Source organism: Petaurus breviceps, unplaced genomic scaffold (genome assembly GCF_028583685.1).
Source record: "Petaurus breviceps papuanus isolate PSGF00001 unplaced genomic scaffold, PetGlider_PUasm1.0 90762, whole genome shotgun sequence".
In the NCBI taxonomy this organism is placed as follows: domain Eukaryota; kingdom Metazoa; phylum Chordata; class Mammalia; order Diprotodontia; family Petauridae; genus Petaurus; species Petaurus breviceps.
Window position 1 is genome coordinate 6569875 of NW_027187339.1, and position 22207 is coordinate 6592081.

Here is a 22207-nt window from a genome sequence, read left to right on the forward strand (position 1 = left end):
AGAGAGAGAGAGAGAGAGAGAGAGAGAGAGAGAGAGAGAGAGAGAGAAAGAGAGAGAGAGATTCAGTCTGGGTTTACGGTTTCTTCAGCATGAGCAAATCCTGGTGAACTCCCCCTACCTACGTAGACTGGAAATTTGTCTACAATCTATTCTCTTAGAGAGGTGCCTGGGGTTCAGAGGGTTTAACCAATCAATCACCAAGCACAATAAATAATTATTAATAATAATATTATTATAATAGCTAGCATTTATATAGAGTTTCAGGTTTCCCAAAATGCTTTGCAAATGTTTTACCTCATTTTATTCTCACAACAACCCTAGGAGGTAAGTACTCTTATTATTCTCATTTCACAGAGGTATACTGAGGTTTACACAGATTTTTATTTATTGGTTTTTAGTGACTTGCCCAGATCACATGAGACTGGATCTGAACCCATGTCTTCCTGACTCTAGGTTCAACACTATCCACTGGACCACCTAGTTTGTAACAATTAATGCCTGCAATTCGAATAGGCAATGAGGAAACCAAACTATTACTCTTTGCAGATGATATGATGGTATACTTAGATAAACCTAGAAAATCAACTAAAAAAGTAGTTGAAATAATAACTTCAACAAAGTTGCAGGATATAAAATAAACATTTCTATATATTACCAACAAAGTCCAGCAGAAAGAAACGGAATAGAAATTCCATTTAAAATAACTGCTGACAATATAAAACACTTGGGAGTCTACCTACCAAAACAGTTGTTGCCTGTCTTACCTTTCTAGTTTAAGCCTTGGAGGCACTATTCTGGGCACTAGAGATATAAGGACAAAAATGAACCCTCCTGTTAAGGATGTTATATTCTTTTAGGAGAAACAATGCATATCCATCTATGTATCCAAGATATACACAAAATAATTAAAGGTGATTTCTGTTGGGTCATATGAGTAATTAAGGGAAGGGGGAGATCAGGAAAAACCATAAAATCTAATGTGAGCTCTGAAGAAAGATAAATATTCTAAAGGGTGAAGGTAATGAAGAAGCGTTTTCTTTTTTTAAAAAAAAAATTATTTAATTTTTAATTTATGGAATAAAATAAGCATTTCCATAATGTAATATAATTTTTAAAAGATTGCACATGAAACTGCAAATCTACTATGTACAACTTGCTATTTCTATTAAATATATAATAAACTTATCATGTAAATTTCTTTTTTCTCCTTTTTTCCCTCCCTTCCACCTCACCCTAGAGATAGCTACCATTAGACACAAATATATATGTATATACACATACAGACACACATATATAAAATCATTCTGCATAAGAGTATTGTCAACCTGGGATACAATCTGCGCGAAGTTACAGAAACAGGAGATGGAATTTGGTGTGTGAGGACCAAGGGAGCCAATTTGGCCGGACAGTAGGATGTTTGCAAGGAGGATGATGCATCATAAGCCTGGAAAAATAGGTTCGAGCCAGGATGAAAGGCTTTAAGAGTGAGGCTAAGAAAATCTGACAGTCATAAGAATAATAAATAGCATTTATATGCACTTTAAGGTTTGCAAAGTGCATTACATATGTTATCACATCGGACCCTCCCAGCAGCCCTGCACAAGGTTGGTGATGGCCACAGCCAGTAGGGTTCAGAGGCAGCTTGACCCTGAGTCTTCCCAACTCTCAAACTGAGCCTCTTCTCTTCCACCCCAGGCTGATTCTCTAGCAGAATTTTAAAACCTTACAAAAGGAGACAGACTTGCTCTCAAGGGGCTCAGACTAGGTGCCGAGATAAGATCTTGTGCTACTAGTGGGTAGTAATAATACAGAAAATTGTCAAGTCTGTGCTAAAATTCATAAGACAACTAGGAAGGAGAGATCCATAGTTGTACAGGGCAGGCTTTAGATAGTCAGAGAACAAAGGGGAATATGTTCCATAGTGGGGATAGCTAAGCAAAGGAGGTCAGAAGGGGTGAGATTTGTTGCAGTGACTAGAGGCGGAGAAGATGTGTGAAGAGAACATTGAGTGCCTATGTTGTGTGAGGAGTAGGTTGAAGCCAGATTATAGAAGACCTTGAATGGCAAGCTAAATTCAGAGTTTATATTCCTCATTGGGAGAATTAAATGCTCAAATTAGACATGCACCTTGAACCTTCAAGACAAGGTCCTCTCCTGTATGTCTGCACTGTTCTCATGGGGCTAGTCTCAGTTTAGAAAGCAGATGAGCAGATCAGAGAGAGCTGGGAGCAGGAGCTGGAACCAGGCACAGGGTGGGTGTGGGAGATCAGGCTAAATTCTGCCTCTTGGCTCACAGCGCTACACAAAGGATCGGGGAGGTCTCCACCTCAGGGAGCGATCATCTTGTTACAAAACCAGGGCGTGTTCTGCCAAGGGGACTTGATGAGAGCCATGAGGCCAGACTGGAATAAACAGCAAGCTTCATCGTACCCCTACACCAAGCCCAGATAGGATTGTATTTTTGCTGAACCATGAGCTGAATGGGAGATTTTCACATCCCTCATCTCCGATCTATAAACTTCCAGATATTTGATAAGAGGCCACTCAGATAAATTTAGACCCTCCAGGAGCTTTATCTGGCTGTCTTGTTCATGGCCAGTCCATGAGCAAAGTCATTTTTGTCCTTTTCTTGGGATTCAGGTTATGGCTTTGGGAGGAAGGGAATAAACATTTTATATAGTACCTACTATGTTCCAGGCACTGTGCTGAGTGCTTTATGATTATTTCATCACTTGATTCTCATAACAACTCTGCAAGGTAAATACTATTGTTATCCCCATTTTACAGATGAGGAAACTGAGGTTAAAATGACTTGCCCCAGGTCACAAAACTAAAGTGTCTGAGACTGAATCTGAACTCAGGTCTGTTCTAATCACTGTGCCAATAGCTTTTGAGAGGTACCTTTGGCCACCTGCTTTCTATGAGTCAATTCAGTGCAATTAGGTCAGCATTCTCTAATGGCCTATTATGTACCAGGTGCTATGTTCCCCTTCTTCAAGGAGCTTACATGCGGTGAATGGATAATGGGTTTAGAAATGGGATACTGTAGGGTGGGGAGAGAAGGGTTCAGGGGGTAGTCAGAGACAAAAGTGCCAGGGCTGTCTGCTGTTGTATCCCTCCAGTTCCCATAGCTCAAACAAGTTTTAAAAAATATTTTAGGTTTTTTTATTGATATCTGTCTGTCTGTCTCTGCCTCTCTGTCTCTTCTGTCTCTGTCTCTCCACATATACATACATATATATATATGTATACATATATATATATATATATACATGTATATATCACTATGACTTTCTCTAGTATCCTTCCCCTTTCCACTCCCAGAGAGTGTCAATTACCTAATTCTTTGGGACTCAGTTCCTATCTTTGATCAACCAACCAATCAAATAGTATCTATTAAGCCCACACTCTCTGACTTCAGGCCCAATTCTCAACCCATCATGCGACAGCTAGCATGTGTCAGAGGCTAGACTAGAGCCCAGGCTCTCTGTCCATAATACTCATGGTGCCTTGAAACCTGAATCTAATATGATGAAAATTATTAGAGGTAAAAATACATGAATTCCAAAAACAAATCAACTTTAGAAATACAAGTGGTTAGACAGAAGTTCATTTGAAAACAGATTTGGGGTTTTTAATAAACTGCATGCTCAACAAGCATCATTAATGTGATTTGTAAATAAAAATATGTATAGAATGGTTTTACATATATGTAAGTATGTGTATCTATTGGTAGCCATCTCCAGGGCAAGGAGGGGAAGAAAAAAGGAACAAAGAAAGTTATATGATAATTTTTTTTTGTCTTTTTGAAGGGCAATTGGGGTTAAGTAACTTGCCCAAGGTTACATGGCTAGTTTTTTTGGTGTGGGTGTTAAATGTCTGAGGCTGGAACCAAACTCGGGTCCTCCTGACTCTGGGGATGGCACTTTTACTGACTGCGCCACCTAGCCGCCCAAAACATAGGGTATTTTTTTTTTTTGCTTTTTAGAGGGCAATTGGGGTTAAGTGACTTGCCCAAGGTCACATGGCTATTTTTGTGTTAAGTGTCTGAGGCTGGATCCAAACCCAGGTCCTCCTGACTCCAGGGCTGGTGCTCTATTCACTGAGCCACCTAGCCACCTGAGATAATTTTAATCATATATTTAAAAGGAATAGCAAGTTGTACATAATAGATTTTCTGTGTCACATGCAATCTTTCTTTATTATACTATGTTATGGAAATGCATGTAATTTTTCTTCTGTTGAGAATAAAATAAAGGGTTTTTTTAATCTACTATATTAAACTGCATTAAAATTGTCAAAAGTTCTGGACTAGGGATGTGATCATTCCATTTTACTCTGCCCTTGACAAATCCCATCTGGAGTATTGTTTTCAGTTCTGTGTACTGCATTTTAGAAAGAACATGGATAAGGAAGAGAGGATTCAGAGAAGGGTAACCACATCAGAGAAGGGTCTCAAGATCATGTCATAGAAAGATTAGTTAAAGGAACTGGGGTCAGTTAGCCTAGAAAAGAGAAAACTTAGTAAAAACAGGTTGATTGTCTTAGATTAATCACATCATGTTTGGCTGCAGAGGAAAGAACATGGATCAAGATAACAATGTGCAAGAGGGAAATTTAGGTTTTATAGAAGGAAAAATGTCCCAACAATTAGAGCCACCCAAAAGTGGAATGGAAAACCTTGAGAGAGGAGGAGTCTCCTTTGTCACTGGAGGTCTTGGAGCGAAGATTGGGTGACCACTTGTTGGTTCTTCTAGAGGGGATTTTTGTTCATGGGAGGGTTGACCTAGATGGCCCAAGAGGTCCCTTCCTAATCAGAGATTGTGTAATGCAGTCCTATGTTGTCACCTTGTCTTTGGGAGCCTGGCCTTGGTTCCTTGACCATACTATTAATGTAGTATTGATTTAGAGGGGTAAGGAGGCAGAATTCCAGACAGGAAGGCACTAGAGTCCTATTCTAAATAGCAGGGCTAAATTTCCACTACCTGCTATCAGATTTCCCCTAAGCTAATCGCACCATCCCCCACCACCAAACTCTGCCCTTACCAGTTGCCAAATATCCCTGTGTCATGACAACCTGTTGAGACATAGCTCTCTTTGCCCTTACTGGGTCTTCCTAGCACTTAACTGTCTGCCCATTTAAAAATGGGTGCCATGGCAGCCTTTCCTATTTGACTCCCCTACCATGGTTGTTGGATGTACCCATTTCCCAGTTGTGCTTCATCTAGATTGTCCCTCCTCACAAGGAAAGACTATCTCCCCTTTTTATTAATATGTAGAGTTCTCCATCAACAAATCCACCAACTATCATTTATTATCACATATCTGCCTATAGTCAAATTACTCATAGACATTTGATTTTAAACATTAAATTCACATGTCCAATTGTTTGAGACTTAAAGTCATTAGGGAATTTCTTCAGCCCATGATAGAGACGGTTACAAGGGGAGGAGGGGTCATGAAGAAGTAGGGGAGGATGTTGACTTGCCTTCCACTGGTGTTCATCCCCTTGAAGAGATGATGAAAAATGGGGGCCATCATCAGTCATCTTGGCTTTTGTCTTGCCACTGAACTCTGATGACTGGGGAAGACAGTGAGGTTGATAACTTTGTGCAGTTCTGCCTCACTTAAACCCAAATCACAAGAAAGTCAAGACATCACCCTCTTGATATCTTTGGTCCTCTTCAAGAACAAAAGATGAACAACAAATAACAACAATGAAAAAATGCATTTTAGCCAAAAAACCCCACCATATTGGAGGCTACATTCTCCAAATGTGTCTGAATTTAATATGATGAAATTTAATGGGTAAAAAAATAAGGAATTAAAAAAAAATCAGCTTTACAAATACAAGGGCCAGAGAGGGACCTGGGAGATGAAGAAAGGCCTTGTGTGGGAGATGACCTATGAGTTGAGCTTTGAAGGGAGCAAGCTCTTACCTGACACATTTTGGGAAAAGTAGATTAAGCCAGATAATGACATTACCAATGTGATTTCTGAAGCTTTATTGAGTATTAATACATCAGATGGAATAGAGAAGACAGGAGAGAAACTAGAGTCAGGGAGACTGGATAGATGCAGTTGCAATATCTGAGCATGAGTCAATCCAAACCCTCCATAGGATGGTGGCCGCAGCATGCACTTTCTTGCTGGATGAATAATTCCAATTCCCCTCTTCTCTGTTAAATGTAAGTGAATGAATTGCATTCATAAACAGAATCCCTTTTTTAGCTGTATTCTCATCTGCAGAGCCTTGGGAGTTTCTGTAAGTACTCTCACTCCTGTTCTGGACTGAGTAATAGTCCATGCTGGATTAGAAACCTTAGCTCTGCAGCTAATTAAGCAGGTGATTTGGACAAGCCACCAAGCCTCTCTGGCCCTCGGTTTCTCCTCTTCTATAAAATCAGTGGGTTGGACTAGGTGATCTCCAAGGTCTCCTTCCAAGTTTACCATTCTGTGATCTTATTCTCCTAATTATAATATAAAGCTGGAAACTAAAATGAAGGGTAATCTTGGGAGGTTGAGACCACAAAAAAAAAAAGAAATTTAAAAAAATCCACACACACAGAGAAGGCAAGGTAAAGTCAAGGTCTCTGCAGAGAGAAAAGGGGAGGGGGTGGGTCAGTGAACAGCTGGGTCTAGTGGTGAGTTTATTACCACCTAGTTTGTCTGTGTGTGTGTCTGATGGCTGAAATGACTGGTTTCCCCTACAGAATGCACCACTGGGAGCAAAATAATACAGGGAATAGCTTACAGTTTATGTGTCTGATGTTAAAAATCAATGGTTTCCCTCTTTGGAAGGCACCCTCAGGGGCAAAATGCAGCGAAACGCTTATTAGTTTGTGAGTACACGCTGGCAGATGATAAAGCAGCATTGAAATCAGTCATACATCGTAATAAAGTACCCATCTCCATCTGAAAGCAAGTATGTGCTCCGGTCTCGGGGGGAATGGGCCTCCATTAACCCACACCATGCTGTTACTCATCTTTAACCACTGATGGGCCATGGGGAGGGAAGCCAGGAGAGCATCCACTCCTTGGGAGATTTCCCATGAGGGTGCCATGAAGGTGGCAGGGAGGGGGGGAAGAAAAAGGGAAAAAAGCATCCTAACACCCTCCAGAGGCCAGGGATTCAGATCTTCTTTGTCTGCTCCTGAGCTGAACAAGGATGAGAAGCCAAGCACTATACTGACCAAAATCAGCAAACTTCTCGTCTAAACATTCCCACTGGGTCTTCCAAGATTGTAAAGTTTTTCTGGGACCTAATGAGGAGGTGTGGTAAAGTGACAAGTCCTTAGATTACAGCTCAGATCTAAATCTGAGACTAATTCTCTATCCTCTCTAACATAAAAAGCAGTGTTGCGTAATGGTTAGGGAACTGTCCTCAAAGTCAGAAAGACCTGGATTTCAATCCTGTTTCTGCCATGTATTGACTGTGTGACCCTTGAGTAATTTACATAACCTCTCAGCTCTAGGAAATGCTCTAATGCTGTAAGCAACAGAACACATATGTATGAACATTGGCCAAAGAAGTTCCACACTGGGAACTCCCTACCCTGATGAAATCCTGTGTCTAGTTGATGAACAATTAGAATAAGAGCTGACATTTATATAGCATTTTACACGCATTGTCTCATTTGATTCTCACAATAACCCTATAAAGGAAGCAACATCCCTAACCCACACATTTTTTTTTTCAAATGAGGAAACCAAGGCTTCATAAGGTTAATACATCCAGAGTTACAGAGCTAGGAAATATCCAAGGCAGGATTTGAATCCAAGTCCAATGTTTGATCCATCATGTCATCTTGCCTCTAATTAGCTACAGGACACTGGTTGAGTCCCTTAAAATGGTCAGTTAGGGTACAAGAGATATAGTGGATCAGAAGCAGCATGTTGTGAGAGAAAGAACACTGAATTTGGGTTCAGAAAACCCAGGTTCTATTCTTGGTTTACAAATTTACCAGCTGTATGAATTTGAATAAGTAACCTGCTCCTGGAGGCTCAGTTTCCTCATCTACAAAATGGGGAGAGTAATGAATATGCATTAACGAATGAATTTATTGAAGGGCCAGGTCTTTCTGAGTCTAAGGCCAACTCTCTCTCTACTACTCAAATACGAGGTATCCCCAACCTCTTAGCGTATCTTTGAGCTCTTAAAACTTAAATTTGCACCAAAACATTTGAGATACACTATAATTACAAATAAAATGCATGAGACATACTAGGAAACCACATCAAAGAAGGAGCATCCCAGCTTCAAGGTGGGGAGATGAACATATCCAATCACTGAGATCAAATGTCCATTGTCTATTGCCCCCATCTCTTCTGGCTCATCTCCAACTCCTTAAGGGGAGCTAGAGACCCAGCCACTAGAGGAAAGAGAGTTAGGAGGAGAGGAGATTAGTTAGAGAAGCAAGGCATATTAGCCAGGTGAAGTCCTACCTGGTCTCTAAAGCCCAACTCAGGTGTTTCCTCTTCCAGGAAACTTCCCTAATTTCTACTCTATATCAATATGGAGATCCACTCCTTTTCTCATAGATGACATAGAATTTGAGAACTTTTCTGGCCCGCTTTTAGCTTATGAAATCTTGGGTAGCTTTAAAGTGGGCATCGTATTCAGGACCAGGAAGGCAATGGACTCTGCCCCAATCAGATAACATCTACATTACTGTATTCAATTCTGGGGACATTTTGGAAAGCGTAGCACCAACTTGGAGGGCATCCAGAGGGGGATGCAGAAGAAGTCATCCAAGATGGTGATGGGCATTTAGGACAGCCCAGAGGAGGATGAGTGGAAGAAACTGGGTTCAAATACCAGATGAACTACTGGCACCTGTGTGACCTTGGACAATGATAACTATAAGAGTGAGCATTTATAAAAACACTTTTAGGTCTGCAAAGTACCTTACAAATCTGTTCTCATGCCATCCTTACCACAACCCTGGGAGTTCCATATTATTACTAGCCCCATTTTACAGTTGAGAAAACTGAGGCACACAGAGATTAAGTGACTTGCCCAGGGTCACTAAAGCTAGTAAGTTTCTAGGGTAGTATCAGAACTCAGGTCTTCCTGCCTCCAGGTGGAGTATTTTACCTAAAGGCAATCAGGTAGCACAGTGCATGGAGAATTGGACCTGGAGTTAGGATCACCTGAGTTTCAATCCTAGCTATGAGGGCTAGCCTCTTAACCTCTGTGCTCCTTAGTGCCTTCATCTGTAAAATGGGGATAATCAAGGTACCTACCTTGTAGGGTTGTTGTGAGGATCAAATAAGTTAGCTTTACTGCCATTATCGTCATCATTATTATTACCCACAAGGTCACCTCGCTATTTCCTCTCTCTGAGTTTTGGTGGCCTTGTATTTGCAAGGAGGAAGCCATTCTAGATGATTTCCAAGGCTTTCCAGCTCTAAATCGATGATCCTATTACTGGATATTTAGCCTGGAAAGGAGAAGACCTAGGACAGACAGTGATTATCTTCAATTATTTTAAGGACTGGCATATGCAAGAAGGATTCCATTTACTCTGCTCAGTCTTAGAAGATGGAATCAGGAGCTATGTTGAAAAGGAAACCTGGGATTAATAAGAAGAGAAGCTTGATAGTAATATTACTAATAAATAGTAATGTCCAGAAGTGGGATGGGCTGCCTCCAGAGCGTATGCCTTACCCTCACTAAATGTCTTCAGGCTCAGGCTGGATGGCTGCTTCTCACATCTTAGAGGGAGGTTCTGTTCTGGTGTATGCTAGATTTACATGCACCATAGTGCACAGGGCTTGGACTTGGACTTGGAGCCAAGAACACTCATCCTCCTGAGTTCAAATCTGGTCTCAGACACTTACTAGCTCTGTGACTCTGGGCAAGTCACTTAATTCTATTTGCCTCAGTTTCCTCATCTGTAAAATGAGCTGGAGAAGAAACAGCAAACCACTACAGCATCTTTGCCATGAAAATGCCAAATGGGATCATGAAGAGTTAGACATGACTGAAATGACTCAACAAGAAAAAGTTATGTTTGACCAGAATTCTAAATTAAAACATCTTAGTGTTATTATGAAAATAGTTTTTACCCTGCAAACCCCTGGGTCTTTGAAAACCATTAGTTTATTGTAGAGGAAATAGCATAGAAGTCAGAAGAAACGGGTTAGAGTCCTGACACTACCACATTCTAGTTACTGACTTTGCTTCTCTGAGCCTAAGTTTCTTCACTTGTAAAGTAGAGACAATAATATCTGTGCTATCTACTTAATAGATTTTTTGTGATAAATAAAATTATACTAATAAAGGTTTTGCAAACCTCAATGCAGAAGGCTGATGATGAACGTAAAAATATTTTTAGCTGAAACAATTCATCTACCAAGCCATGTAAGGGTTGCTGACTGTATGACTGGAAGGAATATCTGTTCAGATGAAATCACAAATCTTTGTGTTTCTCTCCCCTGTCCTTAGAAGAATGTAAGCTCACTGGGATCAAGGACTGTTTTGTTTTTGTCTTTGTACCCCACTGGATGCCTGACACATAGTAGGTTCTTAATAAATGCTAGTCATATAACTATAAGCTATTATATCAACATTGCATTGCCTGCCATTATTATTAGTCTTTATGTTCCCTAAAAATGACAAAAAGCAAATATTCATCTATGTCCCAAGGGCTGCTGGCAACCTCATGAACCTGGAGTACATTGGCATGGAAATGTAGGTCACTTAAGAGTCTTTCTTTGGAAATTGGAATAGGAAGTAGTTTTTAAGGGCTTGAGGGCAAAGCCGGAGTAAGAAAAACCATTAGAGAAAAATTCTTTTTCTTGAGCTATCAGAGTGACTGGTAATTCCAGGGAGGGAAAGAAAGCAATGCCCCTATACGTTAAGTTGAACCGACTAGGGAAATGGTCTCAATCTGATTTGTTGCCATCTACAAGTACTGAAGCCACAAGAATGTGGGCTACACAACTGGGAAGATATGGCACTGATTGAATGACTAGACCCGAAAGGTAATCATGAGAGGTTTGAGAGGGAACTCTTTAATGGAATGTCCCAGGGATTTATCTTTGGCCCTATGGTGTTCAACATTTTGGGATTGACATGGATGGGATATTTATTAGAACTACAGAGGACCTGAAGCTGGAAGGAGTAGCTAATATATCAAATGATAGAATCGGGATATCAGCAGGCTATAACAGTTGACTGAACAGTGAAATGAAAATTTTTGCATGCACTGATGGACCTTGTCAATGTAGCCTTTCCTGACCTTGATGTCCATCTCAACCCATCTCTCCCTACTCATCCTGCCCAACTCTTATTCATGTCCACCCATAAATCGATGATAGAGAGTCTACCCAGGACATTGAGTGCCTTCCTTTCATTGTCTTGGTTTTGCATGGACGCTAATGGAGCACATGGGCTGTCCATCAGGCTTCTGTCCTTCTTGCCATGGTAACAATCCATCTTTGTTTTCACTCATTCATCTTTCAGATGACTTCTTTTATGGGCTTTCTCTCATGCCATTCTTTCCAGCCTGCTCACACTGACCATATACCTCTCCAGTGTTCTTTGGGGGACCCTCGTGTACTTTTTTGGAGACTGTGTTTTTTGGAGACCTGTTTCCATACAACGTCAATGAAAGGACGATCTTGATGAAAGGAGGGCTTTTGCTCCAGGAATAAACTTGGGGTCATTAAAAGGACAGTGTGATTTTCCCAAAGTAATTTAGCCTGCTCCCCTCCTTCTGTTTCACTCTGGGCCCAGCTCGTTGTCCGTTTTCAGCATCTGTCCAAGATATATAGACTGATGAGCCACCTTTATGGGCTGCTTGTTCTCTTCTCAAACCTTCATCACGAATGCCCTTGATGTGTACATAGATTATCCTCATAAAAATTTCATTATACAGATGATTTTTAATGTACATGCCTATTACAGTCTCGATAATAGACATTCTTCATCCACTCTCTCTTTTTTCTGTATGGATCCTAAAACCAAACTCTTGTAAGTGATTGTGGAGAGGAAATCTGCATATAGCCAGAATGTCCTAGGGCGTGATGCTATGAACACAATGTCATCTTTAAAAAAAAGCACATTTATTAAGTACTTATTGGGTGTCAGGCACTGTACTAGATTATGGTTTACAAATACAAGCGAAAATAATGCCCTTGAGCACCTTACATTCTAACACGGGGAAAGAACACACAAAAGGGAGGTTAAAAGCAGAGAAAGATGGAAGGTGCAGTTGTGAAGTCTGGAATTACAGAGCAGAAGCAGAAATGGAAGAAAGGATGTCCAGTTTGGTCCCCTGCACAAAAGGAAGCCCCAGAGGGAACTCACCAAAGGGAAAAGGGGGCCTAATGCAGTAAGATTCCACGGCAAGAAGGCCACATACACATGATTCAATGCTCCAAGATGAGGAAGCCCCAAAAGCTGAGGAAAGTTTCAAGATGAAATGGCAGCTGTGGTATTGTTTTGAAGCACAAAAGCCAAGAGTAAGACAGTGGAACATCATGGAGAATCTTAGTACCCATAGACGAAACCTCTTCTATTTGATCTCTGCTCTGGACATCCTCTGTGACAGAGGCGAGCTCCTTTGGCAAGCCCAGATCTCCCTAGTCTGGTCTTGGTGATGTTAGCAATTAGAGGATTGTCAAAGGTATCCGTGTTGTTACATCCTTTAAGGAATCTTTTGTAATGTTAACAAATGCACGGAAGGCATCTCCTTGGAGCAGAGACCTTAGACAGAGCCTTTTGCTCTAATCAATAAAAATAAATCCACTGAGATATATACCATATGTATGTGTACATATGCCTAGAGTTTATGTGAATAACAATATGGAATCATATATTCTCAACACCATTGAATACCATGCGGAAGTATGCCTATTCTCAAGGATGCCCTCAACACGCATGTAGATTATTCTCATGAAAATGTTCTCCTAGAAAAGAAAGGGGGTGGGGATAAAGGTAAAGTTTTATACTTTATATGATTTCATGAATAAATTACAAAGCATCTATTAAGCACTTAGTATATGTAAAGCACTCTGCTAAGAGCTGGAGATAGGAATAGAAAAGCAGAGATAGCCCCAGTTCTTGAGGAGATCATATTCCAATGGGGGAGACAAACCAGAGAGTTCCAGTCAAAAGTCAGATGCAAAGGTTCTTAGAATGCAGTGGCAAGTGGGAATGCATCTTCTTTAATGTCATTTCTACCAATAAATCCATATCTGTTTCTGAGCTGAATCATTTGACAATGCCAAGGACTTCAATGTTGAGGGTTTTCTTTTGGAGGTCTTCGGTAACTGTGGCTGTTGAGGAGGCACGAGTATTAGCACCTGTAGAGGACTGCAGGTTTCCATGTTGTATCTCCACAAGGGTGACTTCCTGGGTTATAGTTGGAAAGCTGAACTAGAAGTAAGACTGACTGTCTGGGGGCATCACCATTGTAGGGACTCTTTAACTTATCTACTCATTAGTGGGCATTGGTCAGTGGTTGATGTTGATGCTGGGACTAGTGAGGAAAGTGGACCCTTTCTCCATTGCTGCCCTCAGTGATGGTATCAGGGGCTAGGCTGCAAGCAGGGCTGGTACTTTAGAGGACATTTTCATTTTGTTTTGTTTCCAGAGCTCTTGGATTTAGGATGATGGACTGTGTCCATTAGCTTCTGAAAGGAGGTGATGGTTGACTTGTGGTAGAGGTTTAATTTGCCCCAGCCCATTCTACCTCCCGTCTCTCCCTCAGAATCCTTTCATCCTTTAGTAGAAGATAGTGGAGGTCTATCTAGACAACATTTGATCTGTGAAAGATCTGCTTGCTTGAATGGAATTCAAGTTCAATATGACAGCAGTTCAACATGGCAGTCCAAGGAAACCAATGCAACCTTAAGCTATGTTGAGAGAGGCCTCATGCCTAGGATTTGGCAAGCACTGCTGTATTCTACTCTGATCTGATCACATCTGAAGTATCGTAGTTGGCTCTGAATGCCACATTTTAGAAAAGTACATTGACAGTATGGAGTGGGTCTAAAGAAGGATGGCAAGGACCATAAAGGAACAAAGACTGTGTGATCTAAAGACCAGGAGGGAGGGGAGGAAATGAGCATTTATGAATCACCTCCTATACGTCAGGAACTATAAGGAGCACCTCTTAAAAATATTGTCTCATTTGATCCTCACAACACCCTGGAGAGTAATGCTATTTATAACCCTCATTTTACAGATGAGGATACTGAGGCAGACAGAGAGATAAGTGAGTTGCTCAGGGTCACACAGCTATTAATGTTTAAGGCCAGATTTGAACTCAGGTCTTCCTGACACCAGATATAGCTCTCCCCATCCACTGAGCTTTCTCAAAAAGACGGGGATGTGCAATCCGGGGACCTCTGAGTGTCCTGAGACCCCTTCAGGAGGTTCACAAGGTCAAAACTTTTTATTACAATACTAAGATGTTTTAATTTTTAATATGGTAAATTAAGATAGATATAACCCACACAAGTAAAAGCATATGGGGGAGGGAGAAGGTCCTCAATGATTTTAAGAGTTTAAAGTGATCCTGAGACCAGAATTTGGAAAACACTGACCTGGGAAAAAAATGGCCACTTGATATTTAAAGAGCTATCATGCATGTAGTGGCAACCACACTGGCATCCCCAGGATGGCTGCTAGCACGGGTTCTTAGATCTGCTTTACTAGGAAAGAGAGCTGTTTAAGGGGTCAACAATCTTTTTTAATTACATTCATTATCTCAAGGGAACTTTAGAGAAAATACAAGCAGAGAAATAAAGACCAGTAGTCAGGGCTTCTATCTGAGAAATTAGCACAGACCAACAGACAGTTGGCTAACTATCTGACCAAGGCAATACATACATAGTTACCAGAGAGAGAAGCACCAACATCAGGGTTTTTCAAAGTCAGGGGGCTCCTTAATGGCTACCCAGTCTCATCTGGTCAAATCACAAGAACACTCTTCCAATGAGTGAACCCCAAAGTAAAATGCTAGCCTCAGAGTATATATAACTTTTAGAGCCAGAGGGCATCAACGACCCTCCTGACTCAGTGCCTAATTAGAAATTAGCAAAAAGTGTGAAAACCTTCTTACAAGCAAACCTCTCCTAAGCAAGCTTCCCTTAATGGGCTCCATGTGAGACCTATTAATGGATGGGGAAGATCTTATACCCCATTAACATTACAACACAGAAAGAGGGTTCTTTTTTATCTTAACACCTAAGGAAGCTGAATCTCACAGAGGTGCCTCAACTCCTCTCGGATCATGCAGCTAGTAAATGACTGAGGTGAGATCTGAAGTCAGGCTTTCTTGTCTCTAAGGCCCTCTATCTACTTACCGTTCTACATCTTCATATGGAGGCTGAATGAGTATATTTGTTGGGATATCTTAGAGAAGATTCTTATTCAGATATGGTTTGGACCGGGTCCCAAATACCTCTGAGGGCCCTTTCTACTTAGATTTTGATTCTATGATAGTGTAGTATCCCCTCCAGCGGACCTCCCCCAACTTACTCTCCAAAGCTTGATCTCAATATTCCTAAAACTCTTAAAAATAGAGTTCTTGAGCCTCTGCCAGTCCCTTTACTTTTAATAGACAGTCCAAGGACAAAATTCGCTTAAAGCAAATCATTCAGTCAAACAGCATTTCACAAATAACATTCCCTCCATCATTCTGACTACCTCCACATAACTACATAGGATGTCAGCAGAAAGAGGGGGGGCCATAGAGATCATCAGTAGGAAGGTGCCCATGTAGGGAACATAAATGGCCAAGGCAGCACCCCAATACCCTTTCTATTTTTTATGGGATCCCCATTCCATTCTCCCTAAGTGCAGCATCTCTGCTGTGATGCCTGGTCTTGGTCCTCTCCGTGACTCAGCTCTCAGTGCCCAAGGGCTAACTCTTGATTCACAAAACCTCACACCTTGACTTATGCAGGGTTTTCTCTGCTGCACATACCATGTTTCCCTGATAATAAGACCTATCCCGAAAATAAGCCCTCCCCTTACTGTGTAAGATTCCTCTAAAATAAGCCCTCCCCCGAAAATAAGCCCTATTGAGATTGCTACTGTAGTGAAGGTGATCCCCTGAGCTACATGCTACATTACGGTACCTTCTGTATGCACCATTCCCCCCCCCCCCGGGTGAAATGCACGCCCGAGCTGCATCCAATCAGAGCTGCAGCAGTGAGCGCATCATCCTGTTCTTTATTGAATTCATTATTGAGTAAAGGTACATTTTTTTGTTCACATTTACATCTGTTTATTAAAATTGCTGTCAATATTCATTAAAATAAGCCCTCCCCTGAAAATAAGCCCTCTGGTGTTTTTCTGTCCAAAAAATTTAATAAGACAGTGTCTTATTATCGGGGAAACATGGTAGTATCTCCTCCTGGGTAAGTAGCCCCACTGACAGATATCATGGCTGATGAGCAGGAGAAGAGGAGGGAGAATTCCCCTGGAAAGATCAAAGATGATTCCCTCTCTAGAGCTTTGTTCTTCTCTCATGACTAGACCAAAGGTCACACTCTTCAGAGATGTGTCCTGCCTCAAATTATACCCTAGAGAAGGTGTGCAGATTTTGAAAGAGTCACCAAGGATGTTGCCAATCTCTTGCCAACACTTTTAAGATTTGCAGAACGCTGCCAATATTATCTCATTTTTAACCTCATCTCCAACCCTTGAAGATAGGTGCTATTATTTTCCCCTTTTTACAGAAGAAGAAACTAAGGTAGATAGAGATTAAGTGACTTGCCCAGGGTCATACAATTACTAACATCAAAGGCCACATTTGAACTCAGGGCTTCCTGATTCTGGGTCCAACACTCTATCCACTGCATCACTTACCTTTTAGCTTGGGGCTGTTTCTGATTTATACTCAGTTATTAGTGTTCCCTTCCCCCACCCTTACCTAAGAAATGACTTCATATTTATCTTTTATAAATTTTGCATTTATTTTTTTGTGCATAAACTGTTTGAGCTCAGTAAAATGTAAGTACCTTGAGGACAGGCCTTGTTTCATTTTTTTATTTGCATCTTCATTGTCCATGGGCTGAAGTAGGTACTTAATAAGAGCTTGCTGATTTGAACTAAATCCTTAATTGAATGATAGATTCATTGGAACAAATCTTTGTAATTTTAAAGAACAATAAAAAAGTCAGAATAAACAAAGTTTGCCCAAAGACCAAATCACAGTACAGGACATAGATCTATGCCAAGGATAGGAGATAAATATGCAGCCTAGGGCTCCATCAGGAGTACACATGGCCTCCAGACACTGAGTCTCAGGCAAGTGCCATTTTTAGCAGCCCCAGAAAACATCAAATGGGCACAAGGTCATATGCCAGGCTATGTGGTTCTTCCTGGCCCAACCCAACCCTTGAGAACAAACATTTGCTAAAGGTACTCTAAAATCAAAGGCAGTCATTCTCCTGACTCTTGGCTTCATTGTGGCCTGAGAGCCCAGGCAAAGGAGAGGAATGTCAAGTTAACCACCACGTTCAAATGTACACCTCTCCAGACACAGAGTCCACTATCTCAGTATTCCCATTTTCCTTTTATAAATAGTGCTTTAGCTTTCAACTCTGAGACCTGATACATTATTGAACATCAGGATCACAAAGTGAAGAGTAAAGCCCAATCCATAACCTGAACATCACTTTGAAGTCAGGGAAGACAGCATCCCCTTTGTAGTCTACATTCCGACAAAAAGCTCTGGTCTTCTTTAGCATCTGGCCATCAAAAGTGGCAACAAGACCTCAGTGTAGACCAAGATGTCCCCACAGGTTTCTCCCTAGGTCTGTTGGCAAAGAGGATGGAGGAAGACAGGATGGAGAGCCATATGTAATGATGGGCAAGAGACAAGGGACCTCTAAAACAATCCAAGAGGGGGACTGAACAAACACCAGAATGATAGATCATCACACTGACCCTTGGTCTATGTTGCTTTCTCTCCAGTCTCAGCATGTAGCAAAAAGAGCCCTAGTCTAGGAGTTAGAAAACTTGTGTTCTACTCCCAGCTCTCTCATTAATTAGCTGAGTGAATTTGGATGAAGATAATAATAGGTAGTATTTATGTAGCCCATTAAAGTTTGCAAAGCACTTTACATATTTGTCTCGTTTGGTTCACTTAGCAACCATGTGCTAGAAGCAAGTTAAGTATGATCATTTATTTCTTAGTAGTGAGAAAACAGAGTCAAGAAGTTATAGTAATGAAATAGCTCTTTAAGAATAGGGAATTTTAAAAGTAGCAAAACTAGATACGTATAAGAAATTGTTAGGATGAGGTCAATGGTGATGGTGATAAGGATGATGGCAGTGGGGATTAGCTATATCTAGGAAATAGTATGGTACAGTGGAAAGAATGCTGAACTGGGAGTCAAAGGACTTGGGCTGGCATCCCAACTCTGCTGCTTATTACTAGTGTGAACTTGGACAAGTCACTTAACTTTGCTAGGACTCAGGTGCCTCATCCATAAAAAGGATGAGGTTAAACTAGATGCCCTCCGAGGTGCAGTGATCCTTTGTATCTACAGCTTACTTCTGTTGAGGGCATGGAAAAGCTAAATGACTGGCTCAAGGTTACCTCCCTTTCCCACCTCTGCCTGCCTCACCTGAGCTGAAGAAGAAAAGAACCTTCCCTTCCCACCCAGCAGGGGTAGAATTCCTTATTCCACCTCCCTGGGGAGTAGCCATACAAAGCAAAGGATCAGACTTATAGAATCACAGATTTTAATTACTTGCTGGAGTGCCTTGGGAGGCCATCTGGTCAAACCCATAACTGAAAGAATTCCCCACTCAAACACAGCCAACAAGTGGTAGCCCAATCTTTATGTGGAATCTTCTATTAAGGACAAATCCACTGCATCCCAAAGCAGACTCTTCCAGTTTGGGACAGCTCTAATTCTTAGAAAATCTAAATTTGCATCTTTGTCACTTCCACCCATTTCTCTTTTAGGTCTGTGCTCTAGAGCCAAACTATACAAATCTGATCCCTCTTACTCCTGACAGCCTTTGGCATGCTTAAAGCTACCTAACATGTCTCCACTGAAATTCCTCTTCTAGAGTCTGAATGTCTTCAATTCCCTTAGCCGATTCTCTTATGGTACAAACTCAAGGACCTTCATCATCATCATCATCCTGGCCATCCTTCTCTGGGCAACACACAGAGCTTCTTAAACTGTGGGTCATGACCTCATGTGGGATCACAAAAATTTTGGCAGTCAAATAAATGCAAGGAGATTTGAGGACAGTGAGCCCACTGTTAGCTGAGAAGGTCAGGGAAGGCTTCACTGAGAGGGTAATGAATAAACAGAGTCTTGAAGAAAAATAAGGAGGCTGGAAGGTGGAGATGAGGAAGGGTATATATCATGCACGGATTGGACTTGGACCAATCTGGTCAATTGGAGTGAACTGGGCTTGGACTCAACCTCCTTCCTTGGATGATGAACATACAATCTATCACCAAGAGCACCACACTCAAAGCCTTTCCAACTTGGTAGGACCCAACAAAGCTTGCATTCTGCTTCCGATTCCTTCTAAAACTGAGGATCATGTCTGTGTCATGAGGAGGCATCAAAGGAGAGCCTTCGTGGAGGTCCTGCACATAGTAGGTGCTTAATTTAAAAGTCCACTTTAAAAAGAGACTCCTTGAAGATAGACATGGTCTGGTACATGAGAGAAGACCAAAATGCAGATAAATGTGCATCTAGCACATCCTCATTTGTCTGATAAGAGCATGACACACTTGTACGCTGACCCACAATTGGTGATAGACATAAAAAGCCTTCCTGCCTTCCCTTTCCCCAATATGTTGCCAATGCCCTTAGAGCTCTGTGGGATGCATGGGAACTTTAGAGACTAAAAGATCCTACACTGAAATCTGGGTGCTTGAGAAAACTAATGACTGGCTCCATTTCTGATCTCATTGGAAGCAAAACTTAGAACGAAAGGAAATCTAGGGCCGTAAGAGACCATAAAGGATACCTGTTTGGGTGATGGGCTACATGGTGATCTGGGAGTATAATTACCTGGGCTGTCATCCTGGCCTTGGCCCTTACCAGCCCTGCAGTAGTGGGAAAGTGATGTAGTTAGTGAATTAGTCATTTAACATCAAATCAACATTCTTAAAACACAGGTTCTGCCCCATCACCTTCAAGACAAAATATAATATCCAAGGTCTGCTACTTCATGCCCTCCACAACTGGCTCCCACCCACCTTTATAATCTTATTTCCCATCATCCCTTTCATGTACTCTCAGTTCCCCTCAAACTGGTTTGCTGGTTATTCCTCAAACGTAACATTACTCCTCCTACCTCGAATTCTTTGCATAGACTGCCCTGGAAATCACTTCATGTCATTTTGCATGTGCTTTTTACTTGTGATTTTTGTCTATGTGGTTTCTCTTACATAGAAACTTGACAAAGATACTAGAGTGGTTTGCCATTTCCTTCTCCAGATCATTTTTCAGATGAGAAAACTGAGGCAAACAGGCTGAAGTGACTTGCCCAGGGTCACATAGCTAATAAGTGTCTGAGGCTGGATTTGAACTCAAAAAGATGAGTCCTCCTGGCTCCAGGTCTGGCACTTTATCCACTGCACACCTAGTTACCCTCCTTGAGAGTAGAGATTTTTAATTTTTGTCTTTTTATCTCTAGCACCTATGTGACTGGCACATGATCGGGCTTAAATAAATATTTATTGTACTGAATTGAATTCTTCGAGCTTCAATTTCCTCCTTCGCAAAATGTGCATAAAAGAACCACAGATTCATAAGCATTATTTATTGATTGTTATAATGTTCTTTTAAGATTGGCAGGAAATCATTATCATTTCACAGAAGAAGCAAAGAGCTGAAATGATTTGCCCAAAGTGTTGCAGCAAGTCAGTAGCAGAACCAGGACTAGAACTCAGGTCTCTAGACTCCCATTCCTGCCTTCTTCCCAATCCACCCTGCTTCCTCAATCTGCCATTCCAGATTTTCATTGCCTTCAGGCACAGGGCTCCAAGGCCAGAGCCAGCTTGTGGTCACAGGGGTGGAACTGGATGGCACACAGGGCAGCCATGCCAAGGTGTTGAATTGAAGAAGCTCGTGCCAACAGCAAGGACCAGATGCTAGATGGCGGGAGCTATTCCACCAGCAATGGCGTCTGGTTGTCCTCTCCCGCTCATTCTGCTCCTGCTTACTCAGGCAGCTCATCTCAGAGCCCACATCCATCCCCAAGGGAGCCATCTTGGGTCAGGAATTTTACCTCTTTCCTCTTGTCCTTTTGCCCCCTTGGCACCAATGCCTACTTTCTGCCAGCAGTGTTCAGGCTTGCAGTGCCTAACTATGCATTTAAGCAGGAGCTGCTAAAACCCTGATTGTTTGTTAATTATAAGGCAGAGAAATTGCCAGGGCATCGAATGCTACTCCCAATTGCCATATTAATTGTCCTTCGTTATCTCTCCACATAAAAGACCACTTGATAGAGACAAAAGCTAGTTAGCTATTCATTCTGCCATAGCCTGGCTGTGGAGATGAGCAGGGCTCCGGCTGGCTTCCATCCACTTCCTTCCAGACACAAACCCTCTCTCATCCCTGCAATCCTAGGCCTGGAAACCAGCCCTGGACCTCCATGACACAGGTGCAGCACAATGGGGACAGACATTCCAAACTTTCAAACAAACAAGGCCACTCATTCTGTCTTGAAAAAAAAAAAACCTATTGGGAGGGGGGAGCTAGGGGAAAAAAGACCACTTTTTTTTGGGGGGGAGGGAGGAAGGGAAGGGAGAGAGGAAGAAAGAGAGACAAAGAAACTAAGAGAAACTGAGACTGATGGAGACAGAGATACATGCAGAGACAGAAAGACAGAGACAGAAACAACTTTCAAACAATAAAAAAAAACTAGGATAACTATCAAGAAAGAACAGCGAACAAATCAGAAATTAGAATCCTATAAACACAATTTGCTTCAAATAGGAAAGGGTTGAAAAAAGCAATTGACAGAGGCACAACATCTATTGTTGAGACTGAAGTCATCAGTGCCTGTGAACACATCAATCTGTGTTTGGATTCTTCACCAGTATGTTTGAACTTTACACATCTAATTTTGCAGTGGGGCTAGCAGGGATCTAGGCATAGCCAACAGATGGTTTCATGTTCTGTTGATCTCTTTCGAAGGATATTCTTTAATTTATTGCACCCATCCTTGCTATAAGTATTAACATGTATTCATCATTGA